A 19,493-nucleotide genomic window follows, 5' to 3' on the forward strand; every position below is an offset into this window, starting at 1 on the left:
ATCAAGTTGGGCCATTTCCTGCACAAATCCAGGTTCTCTCACCCCCTCACCCCCCTCCAAAAAACACACACACAAACTCACTATCCTGCTGGTAATAGCTCATCCAAAGTGACCACTCTCCCTACAATGTGCATGGTAATCAGGTGGGCCATGTCCAGCACAAATCCAGGCTTTCTCACCCCCCCCCCCTTTTTTTTTTTGTGTTAACTTGCAGCAGCATCCAAAGCGAGATGGCTGCAGAGCTCCTGCTGCATTACAGCCTGGAACATGCAGGACATTTGTGGTGTTGACTAGCACCCGGGCGGAGATCCACTTTTAAACAAAGATAACAGAGGAGCAAATAGGCTCAACTAGGAGGTATTAGCTGCAGGATGTGTTACGACCCAGAGAAACAGCAAGCTGACAAAGCTGCGGGACAGAGAGACCTGAAATGCCGCAGTTTGTATTTTCTCATATACACCTTTGACTATGAGGTACACAGCTGATTTAATGCTCTGCGGGCCCCAATTATTGCAGTGTGCAGGCCAAGCCATTGGAATTATTAATGTTATTATTGATTTGTATTATTGCAGCATCTAGGAACTCCGGTCATGTACCGGGACCCCATTGTGCCAGGTGCAAAAGAACCGAAGGGTCGTTTGCCTTCAGCGAGGCCATATTGAAGGCGTGGGCATGTTAAAAGAGCATTTTCTATGTACTCGAGCAGAGCAAGTATAGCGGAGCCCTTTACAAGGAAACCCAGGTAAAGCAGCAACATTCCCATGACACCAAAAGAGGAGCATGCAAATGGAAACGGTGCTAAGCAGGGAACAGGTCTGCTGGAATGCAGGCGTTCTGTGTGTATCAAATTCAAACGTGCCCCAGCCCGTAGGTCAGCTGCAGCCTCCGAGATGCCGACCTGTGAAAAGTCGGATGCTGTGAGATAGCTGAGCCGCCCGTGTAGCTAGAGGCGGGCAAACTAGCTCCAGTAAGACAAGAATTAATGGAACCTTTGCCTGAGTTTTGCTAATGGGCTGGAAAGGGCTGGGCAAGGCAGCTGGTAACAAAGCTGGTCTTCTGGCTCCATGGTGGAGAACTGATGCTTTCACTGTATGTTTCTAGCCCTCGTCCTTGCTATGATCACCCTAACAAGCTCCTTCACCAGCCAGGAGAGACCCTGCTCCCCCCACCCGCCCAGTGGTGAGGGCAGACCAGCGGCATTCAAGAGAGACCTGCCCACCTCAGAACCAAAGTGGACCCCTTCCCCATCCAAGCACCCAGCCCACTACCAGAGGAGACCTGCCCAGGCATCCCACAGCCTGAGGCCACAGGACAACGCACCTGCTAGCATTGCTGCTGCTGAGGGGGACAGTTCAGCTGCCACGTGGAGGAGTCACCAGGAGGGGTGTGTGAAGGGGCCACAGACACAATGAGCCAGGGCTGGGCAGGGGGTATGGTGGGCGGTGTGGGATGGCGTTTGCCTTGTGGGTGGATGTGGATGGAATTTATGGCTGGCGGGGAGTGTTTTACCGTGTGTGTGTCAAAGAATGGTTCTAAACATACAGGGGGCGCCTCCCAGCCCAAACCCACCTGCACCCTGCACCAGGCCCTGACCCCATCATCGACACCAGTGCAGAGTAGGGGAGAACCAAACCAAACCAGCATGGCAATAATTCACACCAGCTTTGCACCAGTGTGAATGGCAGCTCCCGGTGCTGGGCATGGAGGAATCTTGCCCCCCAGATCTTCCCACAGGATCTACAATGTTTGTGTATTTGCCCCTTGCTTATTTTTCACTCCTGTGGCTGTCTCCAGGCATCCGTGGCACGCGACAACCCCACGGGAGATGCCGCTGCCTGGAGAGTGTTGCCTGCCTGGTTCTGTGGACCCTAAGAGGTTGAGAAGAGAAGGCAATGGGATAGAGAAGGAGACTTGAGCCCCATCCTACACTGCCATACACATGGGCAGAGCCCAGCACCCTCCCAGCTGCTAGGCTCCGTGTAGTTCTCCTTATTAAGGCACAGAGAGCAGGTAGTTGACACTTGCATTATTTGTATTTAAATTGGAGCTGAATGGGAATTTTCTGACAACATGTTTTTTCATTGGAAAAGGCCGATGGGTTGAACCCAAACTTTAGGTGGAAACGCACTTGTTTTCATTAAACCGTCTTAGGCCCGGGATGGAATTTCTGTTCAAAGAGACGGCTCCACCCCAGAATGGCCTGCTGGTTAGAGCACTCAGCTGCCTTGCGGGCAAGCCAGGTTTAAGTCTCTATGCTGCCCGATGACCTGGATCAGAGCCGCAACTTGATCCTGGCTCTCTGACAATGCAGCTGAGTGCATTAATCAGCAGGCTATGGAGTGAGCCTAGCTCACTGGCCCAGTGAAGAGTTTCTTATCCAGGCACAATGGAACCTCTTCGACAGGAGAAATCGGCTCGAGAGCCTGGTGTTACGGCACTTAGCTGGGATGGGAGAGCCCCACATACAAGCCCCTGCCCCAAATCATGAAGGGCAGGGACCTGACTGTCAGTTTCCCACAGCAGAGGTCAGTGCCTGGGCTACTGGGTGGGGCTCTGGCTTTGTTCTGATGCGGCATGAAACCAAATTCCAATACTTTCTGAGAACTGAGACATTTCTCACAAAATAGAAATTCTGTTTCCTGGCCAGCCCTGATCTGAACATTACAGAACTTGGTCATAGAGCCGCCAGCCGCTCAGAAACCCCCTCTAAATGCACCCAAACATCACATCCTTATGCAGCGATAGCAGTTACCTTGCAGTATGTCTGCCTTTATCCCTCCAGTTAAAGCATGGAGGACTGTGAAGTCTATCCCTGATTCACCAGGTGGCCTTGAGCATGTCACTTAAGCCTAACTTAGTTCTGGGTGCCACAGGTCTTGGGTGCCCAGCTCACGCCTATGTACCCTCAAAACAGAGGTACCCCAGATGAGTGGTCACTTTGGGCTTTGACCTCGCTCCATGCCTCAGTTTCCCTGTCCGCAAAATGCAAATAAACAACCACCCTCCTTCGAAAGGTGGCCTGAGATCTTCAGATGAAAGCTGCTACATCCGTGCAAAATGGGATCAGCCAAAGTTTCAAAGCACAGAAGAGTTCCCCCTCCTGAGCCTAAGACTGGTTTTCATTTTTTCTTGTATCAATGTGAGGAGGACTTTCCGATGAATGTGTGTCACAGGTGGGTCACCCAGATGAATGCTGTTAATTTTTTATTTATATCATGGTAGCACCGGAGGCCACAGTCTGGGATCGAGGTCCCATTGTGCTAGACACTGCACCATTCCTCCCCTCAAAATCCTTATTCTTCCTTCCTTTACTCTGCTTTTCAAGCGCTTATTACTTTTCTCTCATAGAAAAAGGAATCCTTTTTGTGCAACAAAATCTACTTCCATTGTCCTCGAGACAGGGCCACAATTGGAGATAATCAGTTGTGTAAAAAAAAATAAACCAAGGGAGCCAAAATCCCACGTATAATTTCCCTTTCTTTGGACTAGGGGAGGAGAGCAGGATGGAGAACGGCTGCAGCAGGCTAGTCTGCTCAACAGCTGGCCCTGATCTATTTTCTCTTGAAAAGGAGGGGGGAACCGTGCAAAAATTATCTCTCTGCTTCTAGAAAATATGAGCAGGGCATTAGTTTCTTTGCACAACTTGTCTTTTACAGGAGTGGATACAGCTCGGGCAGAAATCAAAGGCGGGGGGCAGGCGGGGAAATCTGTCAAAATGTTTTAAAATGTCGCTCTAAGTGGGACCTTTCTTGCAAGGCTGTCAAAACAAGAGGCCCGAGCCTTTCACACAATGGGCCTCTATGAAGACAGGTTCATAACCGAGAGCCACTTTTCAGTCAAGTCAGGGTGAAGTGATTGCACTAACGAGTCAGGGGCTATAATAAGGGGAGAGACAGCTGTCAGGAACCCAAACTGGCCCTAAGTCCACATTAATGAGACTTCACATGGAGAAGTCGTCTCTTTCAGGAAGGCCAGGATCTGAGGAACAGCTGGAGCCCTGCAGTCATCAATGCTGTTTATTAGGAGACAAAGAAAAGAACTTTGCTCTGAGTGTTTAAGGTCAAACTCAAGGTATCCCCAGGAGACAGCAGGAGAATTTATGAAGTGGTGGACAACTGGTTCAGCAAGAGTTCTTGTTCCCTGGCTGAGCGCCATTCTCTGCCCACTGCCTAGCTATCAGGCTAGCCCTGTACCTTGCCTCCCAGAGAGCCCGTTGTCATGATCACTTACCTGCGTTTGTCTTTACTAAAGCTGTTAGGCACTCCTGTGGTGGAGTTTAAATATCACTGTAATTCCCCCTGCAAGCGTGACAGCTCTTGTTAATCAGGAAACCACTCTCATTACTGCTGCTTCCTTTGCTAGGCACAGGCAGGTAATATTTCCTCCAAAATGGAGTTGTCCCAGGGTGAATTTGGTTAGTTGGCACTTGGAAGAAGAAAGGGACAGATGCATTCCTGCATGGATAAGAGAGAGGGTTTAGCAGGGAACAGCTGAGACAGGAATAATAATATTTATTTAGGGAAACTGAGTTAGAGAGCAAAAGTGATTTGCCCAAGGTCACTTTGCAGGTCAGTGGCAGAGCAAGGACTAAAGCTCAGGTCTCTTGACTCCCACCTTGTCCATCGGATCACATGGCCTCCCCTAGCTGCTAGTCACTTGTGGGAGGCACAGGGGTCCCATGAACTGAGCTTTCTCTGTGGCTCTTAAAAAGCCTTCAAGAAAAGGAGGACTTGTGGCACCTTAGAGACTAACCAATTTATTTGAGCATATTAGTCTCTAAGGTGCCACGAGTCCTCCTTTTCTTCTTGCAAATACAGACTAACACGGCTGCTACTCTGAAAAAAGCCTTCAGTGACCTGATTCTGCCCGCACTGACCCCAGTTTTACACCATGTGCTTTCATTGACTACAATGGAGTCACTCTTGTTTCACACTGGAGTAAAACAGCCCTTGTCTTCACACAAAAGCTATGCTTATTTAACTAAAAGCAGCTCTTAAATAGCTTTAAACTGAGATAAGTCAGGTTTCAACTAGAGCTGGGTGTGACAGGGTGTCCACCCCACACAGGGCTGGAAGGGGTTAAGATGGCCAGGTAGGCCAATTAACTCCACAGGCTGCATCTGGCGGTGGAGCCAGGGAGCTAATTGAGAGCAGGCTCAGCTGGGCAGGAACAGGCAGGGCCTATAAAGCCAGGCAGCTGGCAACAGATAAGGACTGCTGCTGGAAAAGGGCAGTCACTCTCTGGGAAGATTGAGGAGGGTTTGGAGCTGTTATACCCAAAGAGAGGCAGGGAACTAGAGTGGTAGGAAGCAGTCCAGGGAAAGAGGTGAGGGCTGGGAGAGGAAAGCCCAGAGCTGCTGAGGTGAGAGTCCCTGGACTGGAACCTGGAGAAGAGGGCAAGCCCCTAAGAGTGTGGCATAGACCTGAGGGGAAGACTACCAAGGACTGCTCAAGGAAAGATGCTGTGGTTTCTGGAGCGAGAGAGGGGCTGCAGACCAGAGTGAGCGTCAGAGCGACGGCATGCAAAACACAGAAGGCGGCTTTGGCCTCGAGAGCTAATCCCCAGGGTGACCAGGAGGAGGTGCCAGCCCATGGGTGAGTGGAGCACCCAGTGACACAGGACATTGTTTGGCTAAAACTTTTTTCAGCCGATGGTTAGGAATTCATGCCGTCTTTCAGTGAATATTTTGGCTGGGAAAAAACCTCAAAAAGATTCTGAAAAAAGTGAAACGTTTCATTCTGGCATTTTTCTAAAGGAAATGTGTCAATATTTCAGTTCACGATGAATATTCCTTTGGAAATTTCTTTCTGGTTCATTTAAAAAACAATGGAAAATGTTAAAAATTGCTCCGAATCGAAATGAAACGTTTCGTTTCAGGTTGAATGAAACAATTTTTTCCTGACTTGTTTTTGCCATGCTGAAAATTCTCCTAAAATTTGTCTTCAGTTTGACCCTGAATATTTTTCCCCATTTTTTTTCTGAATTGCCAGAGAACCAAAAAAATGTTAATTGCACCATTCTACTTTCAACCAACATAAGTGCGTTCATTGTGTTTGCATTGGTTGACTTAAAAACACACCTTCTGTTACCCTGCAATTCTGAGTGTAGACTGTGCCTCGGATCAGGCCCTACCTATTCCATCACTGCTACAAACCTGATATAAGGACTTTGCAATCACTTGTATGTATATGATTCCCTCACCATTTATAACTCTCTTCTTTTCTTTTATTATTTTTTTATATTACAAAGGATTGGCTGACAGTGGGATATTTGGGTCAGATCGGAGATACGCATTGATCTGGAGTAAGTTTTTGATCCTTTGAGATCAGTTGGAACCTCATATATGGTGAAATGGGTTTTCCGTAACGTCTCACTATATTAGACCTGTTTGTGTAGATGGGAGCCAAGGGCTGGAATGCCTAAAGGGGATTGAGTTTGCCTTCTGGTTAACCAGTGTGGTACTGCAGAAGCTCTTTTGTTACTGGCTTGGTGAATCTTCACACAACGCACAGTCAATCTGTGGAACTCTTTGCCAGAGGATGTTGTGAAGACCAAGACTATAACAGGGTTTAAAAAAGAACTAGATAAATTAATGGAGGATAGGTCCATCAATGACTATTAGCCAGGTTGGGCAGGGATGGTGTCCCTAGTCTCTGTTTGCCAGAAGCTAGGAATGAGCAACAGGGGATGGATCACTTGATGATTACCTGTTCTGTTCATTCCCTCTGGAGTACCTGGCACTGGCCACTGTTGGAAGACAGGATACTGGGCTAGACGGACCCTTGGCCTGATCCAGTAGGGGCGTTCTTATGACAAAAGCAAAGTACTCCATTCAGGAAGGAACAATCAATTGTACACATACAAAATGGGAAAAGACTGCCTAGGAAGGAGTACTGCGGAAAAGGATCTGGGAGTTATAGTGGATCACAAGCTAAATATGAGTCAACAGTGTAACACTGTTGCAAAAAAAAAAAAGTGAACATCATTCTGGGATGTATTACCAGGCGTATTGTAAGCAAGACATAAGAAGTAATTCTTCCGCTCTACTCCACACTGATATGGCCTCAACTGGAGTATTGTGGCCAGTTCTGGGTGCCACATTTCAGGAAAGATGTGGACAAATTGGAGACAGTCCAGAGAAGAGCAACAAAAATTATTAAAGGTCTAGAAAACATGACCTATGAGGGAAGATAACTGTTTTCAGTACATAAAAGGTTGTTACAAGGTGGAGTGAGAGAAATTATCCTCCTTAACCTCATTAATTGCCCTCAAGAAGCAAGGGGCTTAAATTGCAGTGAAGGAGGTTTAGGTTGGACATTAGGGGAAACTTCCTGTCAGGGTGGTTAAGCGCTGGAATAAATTGCCTAGGGAGGTGGTGGAATCTCCATCACCGGAGAGGTTTAAGAGCAGGTTAGACAAACACCTGTCAGGGATGGCCTAGATCATACTTAGTCCTGCCACGAGTGCAGGGGACTGGACTAGATGACCTCTCGAGGTCCCTTCCAGTCCTCTGATTCTATGAGATACAGAGACCATTCCTTCCCCTGACGAGCTTATCAAGTAGGGAAAATGTTACCTTGTGGTTTTGGTCTGTCCCTAGATTCATAGGCACTGACTCCGTGGGTGCTTCGGGGCTGGAGAACCCACTGGGAAAAATTAGCGGGTGCTCAGCACCCACCGGCAACCAAGCTCACCCCAGCCTTACCTCCTCCTCCCGCCCCAAGCATGCCACATTCCAGCTCCTCCCCCTCCCTCCCAGGGCTTCCCGCCCTCTCCCCCCTACCTCCTAACAGCTGTTTGGCAGCACTTAGGACTTTCCCAGAGAGAGGTGGAGGAGTGGGGACGCGGCACGCTCAGGGGAGGAGGTGGAGAAGGGGCAGGGACTTTAGGGAAGGGGGTGGAATGGGGGCGGTGCAGGGCCGGGAAGAGGTGGGACACAGGGGCCAGGGGCAGGGGGGATTGAGCACTCACCGGGCAGAGGGGAAGTCGGTGCCTATGCCTAGATTGTCAATTTCACCTCCTCCCACATGTATGTGATGATGAGAGTTGCCAGCTCCCCAAGTGTCTTTGGTCAGGTGTCTCTGCCACCCTGCAGGAGCTCTTGTTGCTGCCTGAGGGTGCAGAGCTTCCAGCTTCTCCCCAAACCCCAACTATCCCATCTATTCATTCTGCACCCCACATCCGCTCAGCCCCCTCTCATTCTGCCCCCCCAGCCTCAGTTCTCCTCCTCCTGCAGCTCCTCAGGCTCTTCCCCCACCTCGCAGGCTTGGGGGTGGGGCTGCAGCGAGGTCCCCTGTGCCCCTTCCCATGTGTTGCAGGAGAAGCAGAGGATGGAGCTATGCTGTTGTGCATGGGGGCAAAGGAGAGGAGGGGGCAGAGCTGGCCTGAGCTCCTAGGTTCTTTCTGCTCCCTGTCCCCCTGTGAGAACGGTGTCCGTATCTCTCAATCCCCTATCCAAAAACTTCTCCGGCTCCTTAGGGGGAGGAGAGCTCTGCCTGCCCCCTCCAGCAGCTCTGATTGGCTGCTCTTCTCTGGGATGCAGGGCAGTGGGGAAGGCAACCAATCAGAGGGGGTTTTCCTTGTGCAGGCCAGACATCCATGAGGGTTGGAGTGTCTTGAGTCACGTGTGACAGGCAGAGGGCTGATAACCTGCCATGCACCCTGTTCTTCCCGCCCGACTCTGAGTAGGGAGGCGGTGAGTGATCAGAGCCCTCTGTGCAACAGCCAGCCCCACTGAGCCTGCAGAGGACGGAGGGGGATGCATGGACCAGCAGCAAATTACTACCCACCTGAAGCAAGTGGGCAACAGAAAATTCCCTCCAGAGGTACGATTCCTTCCGTGCCCTCTCCTGGAGCAGCACCCCTGCACCGCCTCTTGCTCTGAGCAGATTGTGCCCCAGTGAGCTAGCCCTAAGCTAAGCCGGAGCTGGCCAGAATTTTCTCTTTCACCCAGAAATAATTGTGGTTCTGGTCAATACGTTCCCTGGAAATGTTCTTGTTTTGAAAAACAAAAATTTGAACTTTTAAGTTTCTAGCTTTTCAGTGGAAAACTCCTAAACATTCTTTGGAAGGAAATTTTTAAAACAAAACAAAGTCCTGGAAATTTCCCATGCAAAACAATGGGTGTTTCTGATCCACTCTCGTGAGCACTCCTTGGGGCGAGGCTGCTTGGCTTCTGCAGGACTAAGGAGCCTGAATGGAAAGCTGAACACACAAGGGAGAAAGAACCAGCGAGGAGGCCTCAAACCAGTCCAAAAGCTCCTCAAGGCCCAACCCAAATCAAAATATCCCAGCATCTGCTCTCTGTGTCATCTCTGACAAACACCACAGCGTCCGCCCAGCCTCCTGGGAAGGGGCTGTTCCAGTGGCTGAGGGACGGCAGAAGAGCTGCACTGTCCAAGCAGAGCTTGTTAAGAAGAAAACCAGTCTCCATGAAGCCCCTCAGAAGAGCAGCTGAGGGATGGGTGCTGAGGATGCTTAGTGCGTCACGGGGCAGATCCCCGTTGATGGGTATAGCATAGAATTGACATCCTTTGGGTGTATTTCTCTGCTCCTGGAAATGGGGGTGCATCTGGGAGTCAGGCCAAGTCCCCCATCCTGCATTTGGACTCAGAGCCCCCCGCTAACTGCCATCAGCTTGCAGCGTCCTCGTTCATGCAGCATGTTCGCCATCCGTTGAACCTGAGCGGGTAAAGAGGGCACATCTTTTTCCAATTGAAGCGAGGCGGCATGCTGCCACGACATAACAAGCTTGGCAAATCGGAGCTTATTGAATTTGTTAACATCATCCCTGGGTCCACGGGCCCGGGAGCAGGGCTGGGCTGGGAATTCCTCTTGCTTTTCTTATTTTTATTTTTATTTTTTTGTACAAAAGTTTTGGGGGCTTATTGATTACAGCCAGCGCACTGCGTACCCACTGGCCTCCAGGCTGCAGCCCGGATAAAGGGCAGGGGCCTCCTCCCAAGCTGGCTGGGGGACTTTGTGGGGCATTTCTGGGGCTGTGTGGGCGGAAATGAGTGCTAGTCCCTCTTGTTGCTTTAAACCCATGTCCGGTTGAAAGGTTGAGCAAACACTTTGGAAGTCAGTAAGCTTGACCTGCATTCCCTGGGGCTGGGCTCACAGACAGGATCCCTGTGCTGTCACGCCATGTTGTGAGAACCTGGCCCCAGAGATTTGGGGCAGGATTTTGTTCTGGTACAAACTACCCCTTTTTCCTTTCACTAATGATTTGGGTGACTCCAGCTAGCTCTGGGGAAGGGGCTGGCTGGAGGGAGCACCCATGTGGCTCAAGGCCTTCTTTGCCCAGTAATAGGACAACACACCCAGTAGCAGTGCAGGCTTCCTTTGTATTGCCCACCTATGTGCATCTAACTTTGCCTAGAATGACCAGCTCTCTGGGTGAGGGAATAAGTCACTCTCCTTAGCCCATGATGTCCTTGGTGGCTGCAGACTGCCAGCACAAGACCCCTTCATGCTAAGTGTGGGGCTGGTTCCTAAGAATGGTCAGCCTGGGTCAGACCAAAGGTCCATCTGGCCCAGTCTCTGTCTTCCAACAGTGGCCAATGCCAGGTGCCCCAGAGGGAATGAACAGAACAGGTGATCATCAAGTGATCCATCCCCTGTCACCCATTCCCAGCTTCTGGCAAACAGAGGCTAGGGACACCTTCCCTGCCCATCCTGGCTAATAGCCATTGATGGACCTATCCGCCATAAACTTACCTAGTTCTTTTTTGAACCCTGTTATGGTCTTGGCCTTCACAACATCCTCTGGCAAAGAGTTCCACAGGTTGACTGTGCGTTGTGTGAAGAAATACTTCCTTTTGTTTGTTTTAAACCTGCTGCCTATGAATTTAATTGGGTGACCCCTAGTTCTTGTGTTATGAGAAGGAGTAAACACTTCCTTATTCACATTCTCCACTCCAGTCATGATTTTATAGACCACTATCATATCCCCCCTTGGCCTTCTATTGTCTAAACAGAATAATCTGTTCCATTAATCTCTCCTCAGATGGAAGCTGTTCCATACCACTAATCATTTTTGTTGCCCTTTTCTGTGCCTTTTCAAATTCTACTATGTCTTTTTTGAGATGGGGCAACCACATCCACATGCAGCATTCAAGATGAGGGTGTACCATAGATTTATAGAGAGGCAATAGGATATTTTCTGTCTTTTTATCTATCCCTTTCCTAATGATTCCCAATGGTTCCGTGATATCTGCATGGAACTGGACTGAGACCTGTCGATTCACATCACATAGCTGTTTGGGTCAGGGATTGTCATTCACTATCTGAATGAGGCCTATGACAATGGAGCTCTACTTGGCATCTATACACTGTGCAATATAAATGCTCAACACTAATACCAAGGAGCTGCTAAAGAGCCATCAAGACAATATAATGACCCATGCAACCCCCGCCCCCCTCCTATAGTCCACAGTGTACATGAGCCCAAACTAAACTCAGAGCTGAACGCCAATAGACCTTGGAGAAATTTGATTTGGATCCAAATGTTGTGGCTAAAGCCCATCCCACATCCAAAGCAAAGCATCGGTGCTGAGCCAGTGTATCATATAGGCTAAGAAATGGCAGTCGCCTTGCCACAGCTAGTTTGCCTTTTGCGGGGGAGAGGGGTGGGTTCAAAATTAACATATAATCATATATTTTATATTAATAACAGGTGTTCAGACAACACCTGTTATTAATATAAAATAAGTGTCAGAACTTAAACTGGCATTTAGAGGGTCAGGCCCTGGTGATAGATAGCTAGATGAGATATGGTGTTTATTTTTTCAAATACACACAGAGTGTATGTGGAAGGTGTCTTCACTGAGGATTCAGCGTGGTATGATGTTGCGGAAGGCCAATTAGATGGGGGGCTCCCAGCTCAGTTTTGTCCTGTGCCGTTCTCTGCTACAAATGCTGCATTTACAGCTTGGGAAGGTGAATTAATTCAGTTCTACCCCAGCTTCCAGTGTCTCCAAAGTGTTAATCCCAAAATGCCAGGTGCCTCTCAGATCACTGCCCCAGCCAGGACAGGAGCCCCTGCCCCTGGCTCTTAATTATGGAACATTAGCCCAGTGTTTGTCAATTTCATTGATCAGATGTTCCTCATCTCAGATGGATTATTGTCTCTGCAGAACAGCACTACCCACACCCTCATGGCCCTTTTCTACCAGAGGCTTGTTTACTCCTCAATCTGATTTGTTTCAACCAGAGTCTCTGCATAACTCTCCTGCCCTTGCCCTTTGCAGGCTGACACCCAGATAACCTCCCTTTTGTAGTGTCTGGTCTCAGGATAATCGGCAAAACCCCCCTTCATGGAGCTGCCCTGATACCCAGTAGCTGTTACTCACAAAACCTCATTACTAGATGAGACACGCTAACCTGCTCATCTTGCTGGGATGGGAGCTCTGTCACTGTGAACTGGTGAATCTCCCGTAGGGAACAGCCCAGTGCTGGCTGGATCAGAAGGGCCAAGTCTGACCTGCAGTGCTAAGTCGCCCTCCTTTGTGATCTTTTAAAAGCCTGATTCACCAGATTATTTTATCACTGGGGGGAGGGATAGCTCCGTGGTTTGAGCATTGGCCTGCTAAACCCAGGGTTGTGAGTTCAATCCTTGAGGGGGCCATTTAGGGATCTGGGGCAAAAATTGGGGATTGGTCCTGCTTTGAGCAGGGGGTTGGACTAGATATCTCCTGAGGTCCCTTCCAACCCTGAGATTCTATGATTCATTAGTCTTGTAGCATCATATGCAATGAAGAGACACCCATCACCATGTTATCTGGGTGCACAATGAGGAATAAGGACCATACAAATCCAATCTCCTAACCCATAAGGCACTGGAATCCTTGCACTCAAGGTCAGGCCTCCTGGTTTGCTATGGGAAAGGTGTTGGCATTATCCTTCCCTGTTCTTCCATCTGTGACTTGCCAGAGGACTGCACCCTATCTTCAACAGACCCTGGAGTTCCAGGCTAGACTGCTGCTACTCCCTAGGCATTAGGGATGCGTCTGTCCATCCAAACTGCAGCAATTGCCTCCTTAGCAACCCCAACACGAAGGAGCACCCCAGCCGCTCTTGAAAGCAGCCACCTATGGGAGGAACACCGTATCTGACGTGCCGAGGCAGAAAATGCTCTGGATTGGTGTGACCAGCCTCTCGCTATGTTCCATTTGCTGGGGCCACCTGAGCTCCAAAGCCCTGCTCAGATCAGACTCCTCCTAAGCCTGCTGGGAACTTCAGCGTGATGAAAAGCCCCAAAGAACTCAGCCTGGTTTCTAGGGCTCAACAGTGGTTCGAAAGATGATGAGCCTCCATTGCCCAACGTGTCAGTCTTTTTCTAGGAACGTGGACCAGAACAAGATCAAGGTACTTTTGATAGCCCCTGGGCTCACCAAGGGGAAGGACGTGAAGGCTACTCACGGCTGCTTGAATGGTGAGCAAAGCTTGTGAGATCACCAGGAACTGGTCGCTTGTCACTGAAACATTTTTTCCATTAAAAATGGTTGGTTGGTTTTTTACTTCTCCCCAGAACCTCCAAAAACATTTCAGTACAATTTTTTCAGTATTTTGCAAAGACATTTGGGTTAGGGGGATTTGAAAACTATTTTTTTTAACCACAAACTGCTTTCAAAAGTATATTTAAAAAAAAAATGGAAGTCACATGTTGGGGATTTTCTTTATATCAACGTTTTCCAATCAACTCTACCCTCAACATTTTCCCCCTCCCCGTATCGGCCCCTGAGGGGAGGATTCCAGCTCTGGCATGTTGTTTTGATATCATTTGTAATGTGGAGACCAGTGTGATTTGGATTAGGTAGTGATAAGGATGTCCCACTGCCAATACACAGGCTGGAACTTGTCTGCGCTGTGATGTGGGCTGGGTGGGGGTTCAGTGTGTGGGGAGTTTGGTCAGTTACAAAGCAATTTTATCTCCCTTGGTGTCAGCAGTGGGGGGTATTCCGGCCCACTGGACAGTGTTGCTGAGTGCTGGATCACCCGTAACCACTGCATTCCCAACAGTGTGGGCACTAGATCTATCAAGACACGGCAGGTATTTATTCAAACCTTCGCTGGTGGGTCCTTTCAGCCCTATGTGACACCCTCTATTATCTCCTTTTTATAAACGTTCGTGCAAACAGCATTTTAGTGCCATGAACATTTCTTCATAGGAACAAGAATATTCGCAGTTTGTGATTGGGAATCCCTTATTCTCCTGGTTCCAGGCATCCAGCAAGGGCATAGGAACGCTACCATGGGACTCAGGTGAACAACCACACACCGCAAATAGCCGCTAGTCAATGGGCCCAGGTTGCAAACACCCTGTAGGCTGGACTGTGGTTTGCAAGCGCTATTCAGCAAATCCTTGTAAATACCAAATCTTTGCGGAGAAATCAGGAGCTGTTGGCCAATGGAAAAGAGATGACATTGATCAGCTCATTTACTCAAGTGGCTCTAACGTGCCGCGGTGAGAGGAGCAGCATTCCAGGCTGGGAGGCTCCAACGAGGCAGCAGAATTCATAGATTATGAGGCCAGAAGGGAATCCTGTCATCATCTGTCTGACCTCACACATAACACAGGCTCGAGGATTTCCCTGCTTGGATTAGAACAGAGCTTTCAAAAAAACGTCCCTTGATTTAAAATTGTCAGTGTCGGAGAATCCACCCCAATCTCGGTAAATTGTTCCCGTGCTGGACAGATGCTGTCTGTGCAGTGCCAGTAACTTTTGCACCTAGCAGAGCTCATTTGTACATGCTCAGAGCTGAGTCAAGCTGAGCCTTTCACTTTATGACCCTCTGACTGACTTTATTTGGTAGGGGTTATTGTTCCACCTCAGAGTTCGGTCTTCCACGCCGTCTTTGGCTGACGTCCTCGGTTGCCACTTCATCTGACCTATACACAATAGAGCTTTGTCACATCTGAGCTGCCTACAGTGATAGGGGCCAATCGGCTGTGTGGGGCTCTCCAGAAGCGTATGAGTAAACACTGCCTTTTCCTCGCAGAGCCCACTAAAACCACACCCACAGGCTGCTGCTCACACTGCAAATTTGTGTGGATGCATTGGAAAATAGGGGCCAGTGACCACTTTCCATTTGTCGGGTCCTTTTGGGAACAGCCTTTTCATTTATGCGCTTTTTAATGCCAAAAGTAGAGAATTGGGCAAAACCTTTTGGATCTATCTGTCTAGCTATCTATCTATCCCATATTTATTTTGGATGGATCTATCTATCTATCCCAGATTTGTCCCCGCCACAGCTGAAGCCCAGAAGTTATACGGATGCTGCTGTGAAAATGACAAATAAGTGAAATTTTCCAAACCATAAAGAGACTCTGTTTAGAAGACTCAGATCAATACTTATTTTCTCTTAGCCCCTTTGCCCACCCCTAGTGCCTACTCTGGGAGAAGCACCACGGTATCAATTTCACAGAAGTGGGCATGCAGTGCCAATAATAACTAAGACCCTGTGATACCGACATAGTTGGATGAATCTGTATTTTTTTGGCAGTGCTCAGATGCAAACCCATGACCATCAGGTGCAAAGGCTAAAGCTGACGCTCCCCAAAGCCAGGGCACTGGCATAGTCCAGTGGTTTTCACACATGGGCAAGCAATATTCTTCAAACCCCAAGAGCAACTGTAATTAAGAGAAGCCAAGGGTGTCTCAAAACCCAGGTCATGCTTAAATGGAGTTAGAATAGTCCGAGCAGCAGGTCCCGCTAATCCTGTTTGGGCCATCATGCGATTTGAGACAGACTTAACTCCAGATATGAAAGGCATTGCAGCATATGTAAAAAGCCATGGGAAACCTTGACTTGAGTGAACACAGTTTTCTTCCAGCTGGGAGAAAGAGGGGAACTGAAATCCATTCCAAGGTCCAATGGTTCTCTCCGGAAGGTCAGCAACATGGGCTCCACTTGTGCCTTTCCTCTGCATCCTCCTTGGAGTTTGCAATATATCAACTGCAAAATTCAGATCCAGATTCAACCCTCCTTCCCTCCTCCCCCACACACACACCTCTCCAAATGTCCAGATGTTTGGACCTGTGCTGATGAATAGAGACACCAGGTGAGTGAGGTGATAGCTTTAATTGGACCAGCTTCTGTTGGGGAGAGAGACAAGCTTTTGAGCTACACAGAGCCCTTCTTCAGGTCTGGGAAAGGTACTCAGAGTGTCACCGCTCAGTATAAGATCAAACAGATAAATAGTTAGAACATGTTCTAAGGGACCACTCAAGGTGAAAGCAGCCAGCTGCTCATGTCCTGACCCAGGCCTAGTTCCCAAACAACCCTGACCATGCAGGCTGAATAGCAGGGAAAACGTCCTCTCCTCTTAAGGAGATGGATAAGGAAGTGATAGAAACTCCACTGCTTGAGTCATTCAGAATTAGGCCAGACATCGCCCTGGAGAACTCATCCTAGGGAACAACCCTAGACTGATGGGGAGATGGACTATCAGGTCTCCTCCACCTCTGAGTTTGAGTGTTCTATGAGATGTTCTTGGACAGCTGTCTAAGAGAAGGGGCTAGTGAAAAGACGCAACTGTGAGGTCTAAGTATGTGGCTGGAGTGTATGACATGTGAGTTACTGTGGGTACAGATAGGTCTACACTACTCAGACCATGCATAGGTCTGTGTTTTAATCAGCACCACTGAACTGCCCCAGCCAGAAGCAGTCTAGAAATCAGCCAGTAACTCACAGAAATAAATATGCCTCCCAAAGTGCTTGGCAAACCCTAAAAAATAAAGCTGCCCAAAGCTCTGCAAGGTAGGTGTTAGCACCAAGTTGCAAATGGGGAAATTGAGGCACAGGGAGGCTAGGTGACTTGCCTAACATCCTACCATGTGTGGATGGCAGGGCTGGGAGCAGAGCGCTGAGCCAAGTTATGCTAGTGTGAATGCAGAGTAAGGTCATTGATTTCAGTGTCCCTGCCACTCAGCGTCTGGCCCAAGAGCTCTCTCCTAAGAGCTGTTGCTTTGACCACAGCAACAGCGTGTTTCCCTGCGTTATGGTATTCAGGCACTAGATGTGTGCTGAGTAGAGTTCCAGGTGGGGGTCAACACGGGAGACAATGCTGGAACTTGAGCTGTGGGTGTCTATCATTGTTTATAAATGGCCTCCTGTTATGAAAGGCTGTGATTCCCTCTAACAGGACAACCCCTCGCTGCACTCCAACTACACAGGCAAACCTCTCTTCGAGCATAGAATCACCCATTGGTGCATCTAACCGAATATAGCACGTGTACAGGTACGGCACTGGGGGCCTGATCCTGATCACACTTACCTAGCTGTAATTCAGGTGAAGCCGATGGAGTTACACTGGTGTAAATGAGTCAAAAATCAGTCCTGCAAAGATCTATTTGCCTAAATCTCCAAGACCACTCATACTCCTCCAACCCAAAGCAGGTGCGGCTACAAGAAACTCAAAGGTTTCGTGGGCAGGGAATAACAGGATGAAGCAGGCAGCGCTTTCTGCAGAAGCTACAGTTGGTAACATTCACAAATTAAGTCTCTCCTCCTCCTCCCCCCAGGAGAGGCAGGTAGTCTGTATTATCACAACAATTTGGCAGACAGACACATTGGCGGTGGTGAAGCTAAGACTGGAACCCATATCTCCTGAATACCAGGTGACTACACTAACCACTAGACCATACAGTCTCTTCATAATAGGAAATGGGCCCAGGCTGCAAAATCTGGGGCTGTGTTTCAGGGCACTTGAAAGCTAGGTCTAAAGCAGCTGACTGTGGGGTTCCAATTTCGGTCACAGTGTGAAACTCCAAGCTGGGCTCTGGTCCAGATTTTAAATTGCGCACCCTGAAATTTGAGGTCCCCCTTTGCCCCATCTCTAGCCCAGACTCAAGCCTTCCCTGGCAGCGGTGATGCCCTGAGCAGAGACACTAATCAATGAAATACCATCTGTCATCTGATGGTGTGCCGCTGGAACCGGGCTCTCCTACAATTACACCCATTTCTCAGGTAGTGGCAGGCTGACAGCAGCTACTGTCACCAGCACTGAAATGCAGTCCAGCTGCAGGAACATCAGCAACTCATTATGGCCCTGCGGCTCCTACACAAACAACTTCTGGAAATCAGCTTGCTGTAAATAACACATAAAATCCGGCATCTCTTCCACAAACACCACAGTCATGGCTCCAGGCTGACAATACGGTCCTCTCGCTTACCGTCAACTCAGTCAGGAAGGACAGTGGGAACTTGTGTGCTACAGGGGGCTGAGGGATGGGCAATCCAGAGCGAATAATAATAACAATACAATATGTTGAACCTTTGCCCAAAACCACTGATCAAACCTTTGGGAGGCTCAAAATGCTTTGGAGAACTCCATTTGCTATTGTTTTAAAGAACATGAGAACATTAGAAGGATCTGACCCTTCGCCCCATCAAATCTGGTATCCTTCTGTTGTGGGGGCTAGTCATATATGTATATGTATGTATATTTGTTTAATTTCAGTGTCTGAGCTGTCTCTAGATAATCTCTTGCTAATCTCTGTCAATTTCTCTTGCTCAGTCTCTCTTTCTCATACTAATCTCTCTAGCTGTCCTGCTCGAAGCTTTTCACTCTTCCTCTCTGCATTCCTTGGATGCCCATCGCCTAGTCTGTTGGGGCTAATGACAAAGATTAACTGAAGCAATTTTGCTGATCAACAAGGATTGTGTCCTCGACCCTCGGCCCCTACCCACATCCCAAAGCTGTCGTGCTCTGTCAGATTGCTGGTGGAGAATTATTACTGTGGGACGAGGGAGGAATGAGGGTCTGTCATTGAGCCGCCTCCTTTATTGGGAGGAAGTCCACATGAGTCTTGCATCATGCTCTGAATATGGCCAGCCTCAGGCCATCCTAATTTCTAGTGACAGGGCCCACACACAAGAATGCCTTTGTCTCCGGCTCCTGGAAATTTCTGTTAGCACAGGGCCACCAGCAGTGACTCTGTTGCTGGTAGCTCTGAGATGGTCCCTGAGGCCCTAGCCCAGCAAGAGCTCAGACAAGCATCTGGATCTTTAAGCAGGACACGAATTGTATGGGGAGCAGAGCACTAGCATGCCATGCTGTCTTCAGTTTGCCTTACCGAGAGAGGAAAGATTGTCCTGTGCTTAGAATGGGACGGGTAATCAGGAGACCGGGGGTCTGTCTCCCAGCTCTCCCTCAGGCTTCCTGTGGGACCTCAGGCAAGTCACTCGGGTTCATATTTTCAAAAGTGTCCACTGATTTTAGGTGCCTCTGTTTTGGGGTCATCTTGAGGCTGTCCCGCCATGAGACACCTCGGGTGTCTGATGCTGGGCTCCAAAACCTGGAAACAACAAAAAGAAGAGGCCACGTTCAACAACACAGGCCTCAACCCCTCGGTGCCTCGTTTCTCCATTCATATAATTCTTATAAAAATAGTGACCCGCCTTTGAAAAATACTTTGAGAGCCTGAGACAAATATCTGTGCAATGGGTTGTTACTGCATTTAGCAGACCTCATACAGGGGTGTATA

At 48.8% G+C, this 19,493-nt stretch overlaps 1 long non-coding RNA gene across 1 annotated transcript in view; it reads right to left on the reverse strand.

Annotated features, from left to right (window-relative positions):
* Window positions 1-16,044: 16,044 nt before the first annotated feature.
* Window positions 16,045-19,493, reverse strand: part of LOC311511309 — a 38,293-nt gene continuing 34,844 nt past the window's right edge. Inside the window, exon 6 of the long non-coding RNA XR_014709251.1 lies at window positions 16,045-19,304. This is a non-coding gene — a long non-coding RNA (uncharacterized lncRNA). The remainder of the gene's footprint in view (window positions 19,305-19,493) is intronic.

This window comes from Lepidochelys olivacea, assembly GCF_965140295.1.
Source record: "Lepidochelys olivacea isolate rLepOli2 genome assembly, chromosome: 22".
In the NCBI taxonomy this organism is placed as follows: domain Eukaryota; kingdom Metazoa; phylum Chordata; order Testudines; family Cheloniidae; genus Lepidochelys; species Lepidochelys olivacea.